The sequence below is a fragment of the Muscardinus avellanarius genome (assembly GCF_963383645.1).
Source record: "Muscardinus avellanarius genome assembly, chromosome: 2".
NCBI lineage: Eukaryota > Metazoa > Chordata > Mammalia > Rodentia > Gliridae > Muscardinus > Muscardinus avellanarius.
This window is the reverse complement of record NC_137787.1, coordinates 138,560,191-138,578,645: the sequence shown is the minus strand read 5'-3', so window position 1 is coordinate 138,578,645 and position 18,455 is coordinate 138,560,191.

The following is an 18,455-nucleotide window of genomic DNA, read 5'->3' as shown; positions in this document are numbered from 1 at the left end:
TGTGGTATCTCTGCCACTGCCACTCCCCCACTGGGTTGGACTGCAAAAATCTGAGACCCAGGGAGACTATCAAAGTCCCTGGGGGTTCAGTACTGGGATTTGACCTCTAAGGGCTGCAATTCGACTCATGTTTGTTAAGTGCGTTGATCTGTAGCTGTCGCAGACTCGGTGAACTCGCTGCTGCCTTCGCTGGCAATATGGCGCTGCTGCCTTGCCCTCGGCTGTGAGGTTGGCATATTTCTACTCTGGTTTTGAGCTCTGCTCTGAGTCCCAGCAGGGTGTGCTGAGCCCGGCTCCTGTGAGCTTTAGACACTCCTTGTGCCAAAAAAAAAAAAAACTGCTGGATTATACCCGGCTATTCCACAGCTGCTCACCTAAGCTTGCTGTTCACCCCTCCTCCCTGGAGCCTGGTGGGTTGTTGAGTGCGCTGATCTGGAGCCGTCCGGTGAATTTGCCACTGCCACTGGCAGTATGGCACTGTTGCTGCATCCTTGGCCGTGAGGCTGGCGTATCTCCTCTCTGCTTTTGAGCTTTGTTTTGAGTTCCCCTCCTCTCTGGATCCTGGTGCTGCGAGGGAAGATGGCACCGGTGCAGCTCCATGCCGCAGCTCTGGCCGCGGCACTGAGGGCTGGTTTCTTTTCTGGTGTCTGTTTGCTCTTCTAGCCCTCTTTTTCTCTGTCCCTTGTATTTACAGTTTTTATTTCTCTGCTGATGGTGTTTTCTGGCTATGAAAGGTGCTGATTTTGTGGTGATAGAGATCGATTGTTAGCCAGATGTGCTATTTATATATGCATATATATACATAAATATGTACACACATGCATATATCAATACGTTTCTATTCACACATACACAGCTAAAGGGATTGGGATGTCACTGTTGCAAAGCAGTTTCACTAAGGCATATGCAGATACTTTTTTATCTTTTTAAAAATTTCTTATTGGTGCATTTTAGTCATACTTCTTAATGGGATACAAGATGGTGGAGACATACATGCACACATTAGGCCTTACCCAATTCCCATCCCATTCTCACCCCTTCCCTCCTTCTCATGTTTGCCTTAGTGATTGATATTGATATGTTTCTTTAAGTACATCATGTGTATTCTCCCATCCAATCCCCAGTTAGGTAGCCTTATTTGCTAATCTATAGTATCCCCTTCTTTGTCTAGAGTTCCTCCTATGACACATTCTGTCCCTAGTTTCCACATATCAGGGAGAGCTCCCAATTTATTATTTTCTGTGACTGACTAATCTCATTTAACATAATGTCTTCCAGTTCCATCCATTTCCCTGTAATATGACATAATTGTGCTTTTCTTTATGACTGAGTAAATTCCATTGTGTACATATCACATGATTTTATAATCCATTCATCATTTGAAGGACATCTTGGCTGGTTCCATAGTTTGGCAATAGTGAATTGTGCAGTTATGAACATAGATATGCATGCATTAATTTGGTAGTTTGGATTCCTTTCTTTTGGGTTGATACTCAGAAGTGGTATTGCTGGATCATATGGTAATTTCATTCTCATTCTTTTGAGGATCCTCCATACTATTTTCCAAAGTGGTTGCACTAATTCTCAATCCCAAAAATATATTAGAGTTCCCTTTGTCCACATCCACACCAGCATTTGTTGTTGTGTTTTGAATGATTGCCATTCTAGTTGGAGTTAGGTGAAATCTCAGGGTAGTTTTGATTTGCATCTCTCTGATTGCTAATGATGTTGAGCATTTTTTATGCATTTATTGGCCATTTGAATTTCTTCTTTTGTGACGTGTCTATTTAGTTCTGTTCCCTTGCCTGTTTTTTGATTGGGTTATTTATTTTCTTAGTACTGAGTTTCTTGATTTCTCTTCCAATTTTTTAAGATTGATTTTACATCCAGACACATTATTGTATAAGTTCTATATCCAATTTGTTGATAAGTTCTATAAGCCTTTTGTTTGAGTTTGTTGGGTCTTCTAAATATAGTATCATGTCATCTGAAAATAGTGAAACTTTGAGTTCTTCTTTTCCTATTTGTACTCCTTTGATTTTCTTTTCTTGCCTTATTGTTCTGGCTAGCGTCTCAAGTACTATATTGAAAAGAAGTGGTGATAATGGACATCTTTGTATCACTACCGTTTTTAAGGGGAAATTCTCAGTTTTTCCCCATTTAATATGATAATTTCTGTGGGTGTATTATAGATTGCCTTTATGATGTTGAGGTATGTTCCTTCTATTCTGATTCTCTGCAGTTTTTTTTTTTTTTTAGCTAAATGAATGTTGGGTTTTGATAAAGGCTTTTTCAGCATCTATTGAAATGATTATGTGATTTTTATCTTTGGTTCTGTTTATATAATGAATTACATGGATTAATTTTTTGTGTGTGGTACTGGGGATGGAACCCAGGGGCATTCTACCACTGAGCTACACCCACAGCCCTATTTTTTTATTCTTTATTTTGAAACAGGGTGTCATTGAGTTGCAAAGAGCCTCTCTAAGTAGCTGAAGTCGTCCACTGATCGCGATCCTCCTATCTCAGCCTCTCGAATGCTGGGATTACAAGTGTGCACCACCACTCCCATTGAATTTTGTATGTTGAACCAGCCTTGCATCCCTAGGATGAACCCTACCTATTATGGTGTATGATTTTCTTGATGTGGTTTTAAATGTGTGTTGCTAGTATTTTGTTTAGCAGTTTTGCATCTAAGTTCATCAAAGATATAGGCCTGTAGTTTTCCTTCCTTGAGCTGTCTTTATTTGGTTTTTGTATTAATGTGATGTTGGCTCCATAGAATGTATTTGGGAGAGTCTCATTTCTTTTCATTTTATGAAAATGATTGGGGAGTATCAGGATTAGCTCCTCTATAAAGATTTTATAAAATTCACTTGTGAAACCATCTGGTCCTAGGCTTTTCTTTGATGGTAATGCTGTTTCAATCTCTTTGATTACTATTGGTTGGTTTAAATTTTCTATATCTTCTTGACTCAGTTTAGGCAGGTTGTATTTATCTAGAAAGTTGTCAATTTTCTCCAGAATTTCTATTTTGTTGGAGTATAGTTTTTCAACATAGTTTCCAATAATCCTCTGGACTTTTACACTGTTAGTAGTGATATGTCATGTTTCATCTCTTATCTTCATAATTTGGGTTGATATTCTCTCTCTCTCTCTCTCTCTCTCTCTCTCTCTCTCTCTCTCTCTCTCTCTCTCGGTTGGCTTGTGGTTTATCTATCTTGTTAATATTTTTGAGAAACCAGCTTTTGGTTTTGTTGATTTTCTGTATTTTTTATTGTCTACTTCATTGATTTCTGCTCTGATTTTAATAATTTCCTGTCTTATGATGGCTTTGGGATTAATTATTTCTGTTTTTCAAGGGCATTTAGGTGTGTTCTTAGATTATTTATTTGACGATTTTCTGTTTTTCTTATGTGAGCACGCAATGCTATGAATTTTCCTCTTAATAATGTCTTTCAAGTGTTCCAGAGGTATTGGTCTCTATTTACATTTGTTTCTAGAAATTTATTGATTTCACCCCTTACTTCTTCTATAACCCATTCTTTATTTTTTTCTATAACCCAGTCTTCCTTCAGCACTGTGGTGTTCAGTCTCCACATATTTATGTGGTTTCTCTGGGTCTTCTTATAGTTGATATCTAGTTTCATTCCATTATGATCTGAAAAGACTCAGGGAACTATGTCACATTTTTTAAATTTGCTAGTGCTCAATTTGTGGCCCAGGATGTCATCTATTTTGGAGAAGGTTCCGTGAACAGCTGAGAAAAATGTGAATTCTGCTGTAGTTGGGTGGAATATTCTACATGTGTCTACTAGGTCCATTTAGTTGATGGTGTCCTTTAGGTCTGAGACATCTTTTCTGAGCTTTTATCTAAAAGATTGGCCTAATGGTGTGAAAGGGGTGTTGAAGTCTCCCAGTATTATTGTATTGGGATTTACCTGTGACTTAATTTCACAAAGAGTTTGTTTTATGAAAGTAGCTGCACCTATATTTGGGACATAAATGGTGACTATCATTATTTTATCTTGCTGGATTTTTCCTTTGACCTTTTTTTTAAAAAAAATAACCTATTTTGTCTCTTCTCATAAGCTTAAGCTTGAAGTCTAACTTGTCTGATATTATAGTTGCTACTCCAGCTTGTCTTCTATTTCCATTGGCATGGATTACTTTGCTCCAGCCCTTTACCTTAAGTTTTATACTATTTTTACTTGTAAGGTGTGTTTCTTGAAGACAGCAGATAGATGGATTCTGGTTTTTAATCCATTTTGCCATTTTATGTCTTGTTGTTGTTGTTGTTGTTGTTGTTGTTGTTGTTGTTGTTGTTGTTGTACTGGGGTTCCTGGAAACCCTTCTACCTCCAGGCTACACTCCCAGACCAATTTTATATTTTTATTTGGAAACAGGGTCTCTTAAGCCAGCACAGCTGGCTTCGAACCTGCGCAATCCTCCTGTCTCTGCCTCCCAAGTGTGGGGATTACAAGCACAGGCCACCACGCCCGGCACTTTATGTCTTTTTATTGGGGAGTTTAGGCCATTAAAATTTAGTGTGATTATTAGGAGATGATTTTTAATTCCTAACATATTTAGATTTGACTTCTGTATCATGTAGTGCTTGTTCTTTTTGCTTAGTTTTTGCTGATGGAAATTCTTTTTTCTTTAGTTCTGTAGTGTATTATTTATTCTCTGTAGTTAATCTCTTTGAGTATTTTCTCTAGTAATGATTTGGAAGACATAAATTCCTTCAGTTTCTGTTTTTTGTGGAAGATTTTTATTCTCCTGTCTAATTTGAGAGATAGTTTTGCTGAGTAGGAAAGTTTTGGCTGCAAGTTATTTTCTTTCAGATTTTGAAATATGGTACTCTAGGTCCTTCTGGCTTCATGACTTGGTTTGAAAAGTGTGAAGTGATTCTAATTGGTTTGCCACTGAATGTCACTTGGTCTTTTGTTTTTGTTGCCTTTATGATTCTCTCTTTGGCTTGTACATTGGTCAGTATGACTACTATGTGATGTGGGAAACCTTTTCTCTGATCTTGTCTAAAGGGGTTCTATGAGTTTCCTTTACCTGTTTATTGATTTCTTTCTCTATGTTTAGAAAATTTTCTGATATTCTATGAAAAGATTGTTGATCCCTTTAGTTTTACCATCTATTCCCTCTTCTATGCCAATTATTCTTAGGTTATCTCTCTTAAAATGGACCCATATTTCTTCAATGTCCAATTCATGCTGTTGAATTATTTGTTCTAAGTTATATACTACGTGATCATTTTTTGAGTGATCATCTTCTAGGAGCAAGATTCTATTTTCCATGTGGTATAATAAATTGTTTATAGTTTGAATTGATGCCTTCAGTCAATGACTGCATTCTTTCTTTCCTTCAGACTCTCTATAAATTCTTTTTGGAAGTCCTATATTATTTCTACAGTTACATTCCTGATTTGACCTTCTGGAGATCTCTGCAATTCTGTGTTGTCAGGTTCTGTTATTGTGGGGTTGTGGGAGCTCATTGCTTCCTTGTTATTCTTACTCATGATCAGAAGTTTGTATCTGTTGCTTTTGATAGATTTCTCTCAGTCTCTAGGTGTCAGCTGGTATAGCCAAGGGCAAGTTTTATTGTATTAAACAGTGAAGGCTATGAGGAGGGAAGCGAAGTCGTAAATGCAAGAATCAGGTAAAGTCTCAAATAGAATCAAATAGAATGAGAGTATGAGTTTGGAAAGGTAGTATATATTAGAGATTAGAGATATTGAGTATATAGTAGTGGCTGCAAGGAGAGCAGACTTCTTTTCTGTTGTTATTGAGTGCCGCTTTGAATCCCTGGAGTGCGTGGTGAGCTCAGCTGCTACTGCTGGAAGTTGTAGCTAGTGTTTGCGCAGGAGGAACTGATGGCTTACAACTCCAATTATCTGTAGCTGCTCACTTCAAACCCTTGTTTACCTATTTGTCTCTGGATTTGGGTGCAGTGAGGCAAGATGGCGCCACTGTGGCACCCATCACCGCAAGGTGGGCGGGATTCTTTTCTGCTCTCTAATCAGTATTCTAACCTTTTTTCCTGCTGCCTTGCACCTATCATGTTATTCCGCTACTGGTAGTATTTTCTGGCCTTGTAGAATGCTGTTTTTTAAGGCAATGGAGATCAGGTGTCATCGGGACACCCTGCTGCTTTCCTCAGTCACCATCTTCCCAGAAGTCACTTTTCAATCTTTTAAGATCAATTTGGATAAAAGATATATGCAACAGAGGAGTGATTTCTCCTCCTGTATGTTTGACATCTTGATTAACCACCAGCCAAAACTTTCAGAAATATTTCAGATTTCCTGTATATGAGACTTTACTAATTGAATAAACAAAGCAAAATTCAGTTTGGATCAAAGAGAAGGTAGCAGTGGACAGGGAGCAGAGGAGACTTTATCAGAAAGGAACAAATATAATAGACCATACAAGTTTCCTTTACCTCCTTTACCACCATGCCCAATGGTCATTACCTTTTTTGATAGGACTAAAACATTTATTAAAAATATAAGGTGGGTGGGTGGTACACACCTTTAATCCTGGTACTTGGGACTTGGGAGACTGAGACAGAAAGATCACAGGTTTGAGGACAGCCTCAGCAAGTAGTGAGGAGACTCATATCAACCTAGCAAGACCGTTTCAGTAAATAAATAAATAAATAAATAAATAAATAAATAAATAAACCACGTCATGAGAGCCAGAAGGGCTTGGAGTAACATATTCCAAACTCTGAAAGAAAACAACTTCCAGCCAAAAATTTCCTACCCAGCAAAACTTTCTATCAAAGTAGATGGGGAAATAAGAAGCTTCCATGACAAACAGAAACTGAAGGAATTTATGTCTTCAAAACCAGCGCTAGAGAAAATACTCAGAGATTAACTACAAAGAAGAAATAGGTAACACTCACCAGAACCAGAGAAACAAGATTTTCCGTCCAACAGACAACTAAGATTGGTTATCTGTGGAGATTCATTATTTATGTTAGTCTTTTACCTATCTCTAAATTGTATTGTTTGCTTTTATTGTTGCTAATATTTAGGATTTCTATTTGGAATAATAATATACCTTCTGATATAGCATTTGGAAATATTTTATCCCATTCTATCAGTAACTTTTAACTCTGTTTACATTGTCTTTGGATATACAATTTATTTTTTATTTTTTAGGGAGTTTGTTTACCCTTCTGTTGCCTGTGCCATTGAAATCATATCCAAGAAATCACTGCCAATTTCAGTGTTGTGAGGTTTTATGACCCAGATTTTCTTCTAAAAGTTTATAGTTTTAAGATTTATATTTAGGTCTTTTATCTATTTTGAGTTAATATTTGTATATGGTGTTAGTTAAGGGTCCAATTTTATTCTTTTTCATGTAATTATTTTTCAACAATATTTAGTTAAAACATTATTACTTCTTCCACCAAAAGTTCTTGGAAACCTTGTCAAAAATAACTTGACAATATTTGGAAGAATTTATCTCTAGGCTTTTATTTAACTCCAGTGGTTTATATATCTGCCTTTATAACAGTACTACACTGTTTCAATTATTGTAGCTTTATAAGGTTTGAAATCAGAAAATATACATCTTCTGACTTTGTTCTCTTTCGAGATTGTTTTGGGTATCTAGAGTCCATATTCCATATTAGGCTAGATTTTTTATGAAAAAATAAATAAATGTATAATAGTTTCACCTAAAAAAAAGAAAATTATATTCTCTGGTAAGAAAGAAAGCAAAAAGAAATATTGAAATGTTATCTTTAAGGCATCAAAAGCTTGGTATCAGACAAATGAAACTGTTATGTGAGATTATCATTGTTAATTTTGGATAAATTGTTATAATACTAGATGTCAACCACTAAGCTAAGCATGGGAAGGAGGGATGGGGAGGGAACAGGGTGGGGATTGGGTAGGGGCTAACTGGGTGATGTGTGCATGCATGTCTACAAAAGTTTTTTTTATCCCAATATGATGTATGAATACAGTACACCAATAAAAAATAAAAAATAAAAATAAATAAAATGTACTGCAGAGCCATAATGACCAAACAGCATGGTATTGATATAAAAGTAGGTGGAACAGAATAGAGAACTCAGAAATAAACACTTGCATGTACAGCCAACTGATTCTCAACAAAAGTATATTTTGAAAAAATGACAGTCTCTACACCAAGTGGCACTAGATATCCAAATGCAGAAGACTGAAGTTTGACCCTTTCTTACCTTGTACAACAATTAACTCAAAATGGACCAAAGACCTTAATGCAAAACCTGATAACTCTGAAACTATCAGAGGAAAACATACAGGAAACACTTTAAGATATTGGTACAGGCAATGAGTTTTGGATAAGACTCCAAAGGAAAGAAAAGAAAAAGTGAACAAAATATAAAATGCATCAAAATTAAAAGCTAATGCATAGCAAAGGAAACAATCAACAGTGTGAAGCAACAACTTAAAGAATGGGAGAAAGTATATACCACATACCTATTCATCTGAAAGAGGGTTAATATCCAGAATACATTAAAAACTTGAAAAACTTAACAAATAAATTGGACTATTTAAAAATTGGTGGGGGAAGTAGAGAAGGAGCTAGAGGGAAGCCCACCAAGTGCTGTGTACATGCATCACTATGAACTGAATTATGATGTGAGATTTTGATGTACTGATAAAAGTATAAAATAAAAAAATAAAATGGGCAAATTATGAATAGACACCTCTCAAAAGTAGAAATGGAAAAGGCATATGTGTATATGTATATATATATACATATATATATATATATATATATATATATATGAAAATGTTTAATATCCTTAGCCATCAAAGAATGGAAATCAAATTATAATGAAATATCTCATTTCAGTCAGAATAGCTATTATCCAAAAAAATAAAAGAATAAATACTGCCAAAGATGTGGAGGAAAAGGATCCCTTATATACTAGTGATTGGAATGTGATTTAGTACAGCCACTATGGAAAAACTATATGAAGTCTTCTCACAAAACTAAAACTAGAACTACCCTGTAATTGAGCTGTACTATTCATGGTTACATATTCAAAAAATGAAGTTAACATCAAAAACTTAACAACAGAAGCAAAAATTAACAAGTGAAAGCTTCTGCACAGTAAAAGAAGCAATCAGCACAGTGAAGAGACAATCTATAAAATGGGGGACTATCATGCCCATTTATTGTGGCACTATTCACAGTACCCAAGATATAGAGTCAACCTATGTGCCCACCAACCAGTGAATATGTAAAAAAATGTGGCAGACCGTGGAGTATTATTAAGTCTTGGCATTCACAGCTAAATAGATGAAACTGGTGGGCATTATGATGAGCAAAATAAGTCAGGCACAGAAAAACAACATGTTCTTTCTCATATGTAGAAACTAAAAAAGAAGAAAAATGTTGACTTAAAAGTAGAATAATGATTATAAGGGTCTGAGGGAAGTCCTGGGGTGGGGGAAAGTGTATATGATTAATGCATACCTTGTACATGAATAGAACTATCACAATAAATCCACTAATATCTATAATTAATATGTGTTAATAAAATAGATGTTAACAGCTAACTACTGAAATAAATTCAACTTAAAATGTTGTTATACATGGGAGTTAGGTTTAAAAGTAAAGTATCATTAAGTTTTAAAATATTTTAGTATTTATTTATTTATTTATTTTTGACACTGGGGATTGAACCCCGAGATGTTCTACCTATAAGCTACACCCCCAGCCTTATTTTATTTTTTATTTTGAGACAGAGTCTAGCTAAGTTGCTGAGGCGCTCACTAAGTTGCTGAGGCTGGTTTTGAACCCACAATCTTCCTATCTCAGCTTCTCCAAGCACTAGGATTACAGGTATACACCACTGTGCTTGGCTAACTTTATAACTTTTTAAATTAAAATTTTAAAGATCAGCATATTGATAAGTTAAAGAATAATTGTAAGTAATTCAAATCTAAATAATTATGTGGCATCTGACTGTATGCTTCTTTTTAATTTTTTTTTTTAGCTCTGCAGTATCTGGTATGACAAAACAAACTGAAGAAGAAAACGTCAATGAAAAGTGAGATCTAAATAGACAGGACACACGTGCGTACGCGCACACACACACACACACACACACACACACACACACACACAGCATATACACAGAAAAGAAAAAGATTGAGATTTGGGGAGTTCATTGTGAAAAGACTATCAGTAACAGTAAATAGTGTCTTTGATGCTGTTTTCTAAAATCTTCTTGTAGGTACTTTTCTACCTTAATTGGATAAAAAAGGAAACTATCATAGAAAGAATGCTTCCTACTCCTAATCTGTTAGCCATCCTTAGTGGCAGCCCAAATCCTTAGGAAAGTATGATAATGTCTACAAGATACCCTATTAGAGTGGTCAAAAGTAAAAGAAAGAATCCTATTTGGAGCAAAGAGGAGGTAGCTGTGTTGAGGGAGAAGTGGAATTCTCAGCAGAAAAGAATGGAGTTAATAGACCCTGGATCTATTCCTCAACCTCCAGAGCTCTGCCAAGTGTTAGACTGCTGCCTCAACCCCTAAATCATTATCACATTGAATGAAGTCCTTGTTTCAGTCCTACAGTTACTTGAACCCTAACAAACAGGAAATACAAAGGTTTATAAATATATTCAGTATCATTAGCCACTATAGAAATGCAAGTCAAAAGTACAGTGAAATATTATCTCATTCCAGTTAAAATGGAAATTAACAAATGCTACCAAGAATTTAGAAAAAAATTCCTGGGTTTATTTCTGAGTCTCTATTCTGTTCCATTGGTCAATGGGTGTGCTTTTATGCCAATACTATACTGTTTTGGTTATTATGACTCCGCAGTACATTTTCAAATCAAGAATTGTGGTATATCCAACTTTGCTGTTTTTTTCTCAAGGTTGCTTTGACTATTTGGGGTATTTTGTGCTTTTATGAGTTACCTACACATTCAAGTTGAATTTGAAATACATTTACCCTAAAATGCTGGCACACATGTTGGTGAGGTGCAATAATAAAGAACTGCAGTATAAACTTGATTTACTAGGCAGTTCTGTGAAGCCAGAGAGCATCTTTATAAAATGTGAGATTTAATGTTAAGTAAAAATGATATGACATAGCCTGGCACGGTGGTGAACGCTTGTAATCCCCACACTTGGGAGGCTGAGACAGGAGGATGTCACAGGTTTGAAGCCAGCCTCAGCTACTTAGTGAGGCTCTCAGCAACTTAGTGAGACCCTGTTTCCAAATAAAGTATAAAAATAGGTCTGGGAGTATAGCCTGGAGGTAGAAAAGTCCCTGGGTTCCACCTCCAGTACCACACACACAAAAAAAGATATGATGTTTCCAAATAGCTAATTGACATAAAAGTGTTTAGAATTCAACCAATTTATAAACTACAGAGCAATTGTAGGTATTTCTGAAGTCAACTGGTTCTTATGTTCTTAATTCTTAACTCTTACTTGACAAAAATGACATCAGTAGTCTTTGACTACCTTGATAGATATTATATCTCTTCTTGCAATTTTGGTGTTATTGAAGACACACATATGATAAATAAAATAATGTACATATAGGATATACATGATGTATATAGAATATGTACATAAAGAGAGACAGAGACACCAGGAGAGAAAACAAAAGAAATAAATTTGCAAAATTAGTCTTGAAGGAAGTACCCAAGAGAAAATGAAAATTTTTTGGATGAGCCTAAAATTCTTTCTAGAAAGTTATGTCCTTTATTTTATATTTAAGTTATATCCTTTAGGTTTAGAGAATTCTAGTTGTTCAAATAATTTTTTGCATCACTGTTTCATGTATCAAATCTCTAACAACATGTTTTTGCATTTGCTGGTGTTGAAGTATGTTAGAAAAGCTCTCCAAGATGGATGAGGAAGTTCCAATATCACAAAAGTAAGTCAGTCTGAAGTTTGGTGGAAGGGAGGGAGCCATTGATGGATTGCTTACTTTGGGGAAAACAGGGCTTGTACTGAGGCATAAAGGGAACATGAATACTATGGGAAATAGTATGGGAGGAAGGGGACACAATAATGACTCTGTTTGAATTACAGACAGTTACCATGTTTGGAAAAAACCTCCACATATCCACAATTTGTAGTTTGAAGGCTATTGTTCATCAGAGACAGTAATTTTATTACAAGATTTCCTTTTAGAAAATTTTTTGTGGTACTGAAGATTTAAGCTAAGGAATGCTCTACCTCTGAGCTTCAACCCTAGCCCTATTTTATTTTTTTATTTTGAAACAAGGTTTTTCTAAGTAACCACATGCTAACCTTAAACCCGCAGATACTCCTCTTTCAGCCCCCCAAGTACTGAGATTATATGTGTGTGCCACTGTACCAGACTACAAAGGTTTTTTTTTTTTTTCTAACAGAGGATCTCTGTAGTGGTTCTTTCTCGTTTTTCACATATATCTTCTGATTCCCAGTTTTGTACATTTTGTTTATGATCAAATCGAGCTAATAGTAAAGAGGAACATGCTTTTCTTTTAAGACCTTCCTACTCATTGGGATTTTATTAATTTAATTTGTTTCAGAGTAGTCTCACCTGGAATATTTCCTATTGCACTAATCTGATTGCATCCTGTATGTACTCGCTATAACAAAAACATACTCTTCAATTCATTTGTATGCAAATGCTTTGAGAAAGTTATTGGACCATTTACTGACTGGTGACAAATTTATTAATTTTAGTGCCAAAGAGAAAAGTAACTAGTTAGTGTTGGAATTTGTTGGTCCCTAAACAAAAGGTACAGGAGAAACAAAGGGGCGATTAATAAATACAGATAATTCTTTCAATTACTTTGAATTTCATTTTCCATAACTTTTCTTATCATGTGCCATCAGTGAAGAGTTCATGCTGCCACTTTTGTAAATTATATGTCTGAATATTACTTATTCATTTTCTGTAATGAGACTGACCAGGGCTGTGGTAAGTTTTGCTTAGACTGAGCAAAGCAAGCATTACTGCCAGGGTCCAGCCCTAGCAAGAATCGAGGTTTGTGTGTTGGTGAGAGGAGAGCTGAGGTCGTGAGAGAGAAGACACTGACACACGAGACCTGATGGCAGCTTCTCGAACTTTATTCTGATGGAAGCTTCTCCAGCTTCTTCTTTCTTCTCTCCTTTCAGGATTTGTTACAATCTTTATAGTCATGCAAACAGGAACTTCAAGGACAGAAAAAGTCTTTAACAGACTTCAGGGCAGGGTGCCAGACATTTAAATAATCATAGAAAGTATGATTTGTCTCATCACAAGGCCAGGTCGAACTTAATCTTATATATTGGCCCCAACTAAAGTCAGTTTGAATCTAATCTTTGGCCCAAACTTTATCCTTGGGAAAAAAAATCTTTGCTGCCTGAGTCTCTCACAAGCCACTGCCCATCAATTTTAGTTATAATGTTTATACATAAAATTCCAATTATACATATTAATCCAAATAATCCTAAATTTTTTTTGTGGTACTGGGGTTCCTGGAAGCCCTGCTATCTCTGGGCTACACTCCCAGACCTATTTTTATATTTTTATTTGGAAACAGGGTCTCTTAAGCCAGCACAGCTGGCTTCGAATCAGAGCGATCCTCCTGTCTCCACCTCCCAAGTGCGGGGATTACAAGTGTGTGCCACCACACCTGGCCTAAAATAATTTTTTGAAGAAGAAAATGCTAGACATACTTCATGGGGGAGTCCCCTGACCGAGCTTTCTTAAGGTCTGCATGCGATGCTGTAGCACATTACCTTCTTTTTACCCAATCAAAACAAAATAAAGTGTTCTATTTTTAAGTACAAAAGCTTATTGTCTAGATAGCAGAAGATTTTCAGTAGTCCCTTTGAGAAACACTGGTCTTTATGGTCTTGGGTTTGGAGAAAGGGCTGGAATCAGTGCTTGACTCTGGCATCTCATATTCACTTGACATTCAACAAGTCATCACAGCTCTTTAGACTCTAGGTTATTCAAACGTAATCAAGTAGTAATGCTATCTATGACATCTATCCACTGCGTACTATATAATAAAAGTGAAGACAAAGTAAAATAATGCATGTGAAAGTAGTTTGAAAACACTAGCACTCTATGTATGTACATAGCAATGTCCAGACGTAGGGCTTTTGAGAAGTGTATTAATTCAATGATGAGGCCAGTCCTCATGATCCAATCACTTCTCAAAAGCCCTACCTCTAGACATTGCTATGTTGGGAACCAACCTTCAACACATGAGCTTTTGGGAGATGTTCAACTAAACCCTAAAAATATCCCTCTCAAAAGAATCTTTATTTCTTGCTGCATGCACCAAAAGGCCAACTGGCTCTGTATACAATTATAGTTCCTCAAGTAATTTCAACTTGGATGTCTTCATTTTTCACTATGGATAAATTTATAATCTTCACATAATTGAATATATTTGTACTTTTCTTTCTGATTATGGCATTAGTACCTACTTAGAAAAGTATAAAAGTCCTTCTCCGCCCCAAGATTTTAAATATATCTACCAAAATGTCTGCATTTTGAATTCATGTTCTACATTTATTTTTGTGGGGAAGGAGTACTAGGATTGAACTCAGGAGCATGTTACCTCTGAGCTCCACCCCCATCCTGATTTTTTATTCTGTATTTTGAAGCAGGGCCTCACTAAGTTGTAGAGGCTCTCACAAGTTGCTGAGGCTCACCTTGAAACTGTGTTCCTCCTGTCTTAGTCTCCCAACTACTGGGATTATAAGTATGTGCCACCACACTTGGCTTATTTTCTACATTCAAATAAAATATCTGCCCTGAATTTGTTTATTGCACAAAAGTGTGGGAATCTACTTTTTTTTTTTATCAGCAGCAAAATATCTTCTCAATTGTCCTTATTCTGTTTTAGTGATCTCTGTAGCACATTAAACATACTTTGTTATTTACTTACATGTATGGCATAACTTTACAAAAATCAAAGCATCATGAAAAAATAAATTTTATTTGTATTACTATATCTTTAGTGCCTAATATTAGCACCACATAATATTCACTCAATAAAAATGTTTCAATGAATTAACTAGTTACTGAAGCAATTTTTTCATGCTTTTTTTTTCTTTTTGTGGTACCAGGGATGGAACCCAGAGGCATTCTACCTCTGAACTACACCCCCAGTCCTATTTTTAAGTCTTTTTAATTTATTTTTAAAGAGACTCACTGAGTTGGGAAGGTCTAGCTAAGTTACTGAGCCTGTCTGCAAACCACGATCCTCCAGCCTCTGTCTCCAGAATGCTAGGATTACAAGTGTGCACCACCGGCCCTGCTTTTCATGCTTTTTAAATCCATCTCTATTACATTATGAATTCTTATAGCAATTTGGATCAATTTTATTTTGTAATTTTACTAGCATTTTTAATATAGAACAGTTTATACCTTAAGGTATAATGTACAATATACTTTAAATTTTTTATGGTATAATTTATATAATGTGTTGGTTTTATGACTAATGCATACATTATGTAACTACTACCATAATTTTGATACTGGACAATTCTAATATCCTCACAAAATTTCTCACATTCTGTCATGTTCAGCCCCTCCCCACTCCCAACCACGTACAACAACTGGTCTGTTTTCTGTTTCTATAATTTTACCTTTTCCAGAATGTCATTTGGTAGGATCAAAGAGTAGATAATCAATTAAAAGTTAACTTTTTCACTTAGCACAGTGGTTTGTGGTATATATATATATATATATATGTATCAGTACTCTGCTTCTTATTTTTTTGATTTTTAAAAATTTTTTTATTGGTGTATTATATTCATACATCATATTGGGGTAAAAAATTTATGTGGACATACATGTACACATCACCCATTTAGCCCCTATTCAATTCCCACTCCATTCCCTCACCATTCCTCCTTCCTTTGCTTGGCTTAGTAGATGACTTCAATATGTTTAAGCACATTGTATGTTTTAGAGAATTTCCATCTCCCCCCCCCATCTCCTCATTTAGGTTGTCTTGTTTGCTCCTCTATAGGATCCTTTTTCAACTAGAGTTCCTCCTATGACCCATTTCTCCTTAGCTTTCACATATTAGGGAAAGCATCCATTTTCTTATTTTTTGTGACTGACTAATCTCATTTAGCATAATGTCCTCCAGTTCCATCCATTTCCCTAAAAATGATGTAATTGAGGTTTTTTTTATGGCTGAGTAAAATTCCATTGTGTATATATCCCACAGTTTTGTAATCCATTCATCTGTTGATGGACATCTTGGCTGGTTCCGTAGTTTGACTATGGTGAATTGTGCAGCTGTGAACATAGATACACATGCATTAGTTTGGTAGTTTGGCTTCCTATCTTTTGGGTAGATACCCAGAAGTTGTATTGCTGGATCAAATGGTAGATTTGTTCCCATTCTTCAGAGGATTCTCCATACTGTTTTCCAAAATGGTTGTACTAATTTGCAATCCCACCAACAATGTTTTAGAGTTCCCAAATCTTCACATCCTCACCAGCATTTATTGTTGTTTGTGTTTTGAATGATTGCCATTCTAGTTGGAGTTAGGTGAAATCTAAGGATAGTTTTGATTTGCATCTCTCTGATTGACAATGGTGTTAGGCATTTTTTCAAGCATTTATTGGCCATTTGAATTTCTTCTTTTGTGAAGTGTCTATTTAGTTCACTTGCCCATTATTTTATTGGATTATTTGTTTTTTTTATTCTTGAGTTTCTTGAGTTTTCTGTATATCCTAGATATTAGTCCTCTATCAGTGGTGTAGGTGGCAAAAATCTTCTCCCATTCTATTGGCTCTCAATTGAGGTTCTTGACAGTTTCCTTGCTGAACAGAAGCTCTTCAGTTTCATGCAATCCCACATATTGATTCACCTTTTAATTTGTTGTGCCTTTGGGGTCTTGTTGAGAAAGTGTTTATCTGTACTTATGTGTTGCAGTGTTGAACCTATGCCCTCTTGAAGGAGCTTCAAGGTCTCTGGTCTAATTTTCAAGTCTTTGATCCATTTTGTATTGACTCTTGTGCAGGGTGAAAAAGTGGGATTAATTTCCAATTTTCTGCATATGGCTAACCAGTTTTGCCAACACCATTTATTGAAGAGGCTATCTTTTTGCCAGTGTATGTTTTTGGCCCCTTTGTCAAAAATCAATTGGCTGTTAGTGTGCAGATTTGTTTCTGAGTCTTCTATTCTGCTCCATTGGTCTATGTATCTTTTTTTTTTTTTTTGCCAGTTCCATGCTGTTTTTATTACAATGGCTTTGTAGTATAGTTTAAAGTCAGGTATTGTGATTCCTTCTGCATGGTTTTTGTTGCTGAGAACTACTTTGGCTATTCTGGGCTTTCTTTTATTCCAAATAATTTTAAGGACTGATTTTTCTATGTCTGTGAGGAATGATCTTGTTAGCTTAATGGGCAATGCATTGAATCTGAAGATCACTTTTGGAAGAATGGCCATTTTGATGATATTTATTCTGTCTATCCATGAACATGGTGATCTTTCCATCTTCAAGATCTTCTTTTATTTCTTTTAATGATTTATAGTTTTCTTTATAGAGATCTTTTACCTCTTTGGTCAAGTTTATTCCTAAGTATTTTATTTTATTTTTTGTGGAAGATCCTGAGTGGAAGTGTTTTCTGAATTTCTTTTTCAATGGATTTATGGTTGGTGTACAGGAAAGCTTCTGACTTTTTAAGATTGATTTTGTATACAGGCACGTTGCTGAATTTGTTGATCAGTTCTATAAGCCTTTTGGTTGAGTTTGTTGGGTTTTCTAAATATAGTATGTCATCTGCAAATAGTGAAACTTTGAGTTCTTCTTTTCCTATTTGTACTCGTGTGATTTCCTTTTCTTGCCTCATTGCTCTGGCTAGAGTCTCTAGTACTACATTGAAGAGAATTGATGATAATGGACATCCTTGTCTTCTTCTTGATTTTAGGGGGAATTCTTGAAGTTTTTCGCCATTTAATATGATGTTGGCTATAGGCTTTTGTGTGTGTGTGTGTGTGTGTGTGTGTGTGTGTGTGTGTGTGTGTGGTACTGGGGTTCCTGGAAGCCCTTATATCTCCGGGCTACACTCCCAGACCTATTTTTACATTTTTATTTGGAAACAGGGTCTCCTAAGCCAGCACGCATGGCTGGCTTCTAACCTGCGCGATCCTCCAGTCTCTGCCTCCCAAGCGCGGGGATTACAAGCATGCACCACCATGCCCGGCTGTAGGCTTGTTGTAGATTGCCTTTTTGATGTTGAGATATGTTCCTTCTATTCCAGTTCTCTGCAGTGTTTTTATCATAAATGGATGTCGGATTTTATCAAATGATTTTTCAGCGTCTATTGAGATGATCATGTGATTTTTGTCTTTGTTTCTGTTTATATGATGAATTACATGGATTGATTTTTGTATGTTGAACCAGCCTTGCATCCCTGGGATGAACCCTACCTGGTCATGGTGCTTGATTTTC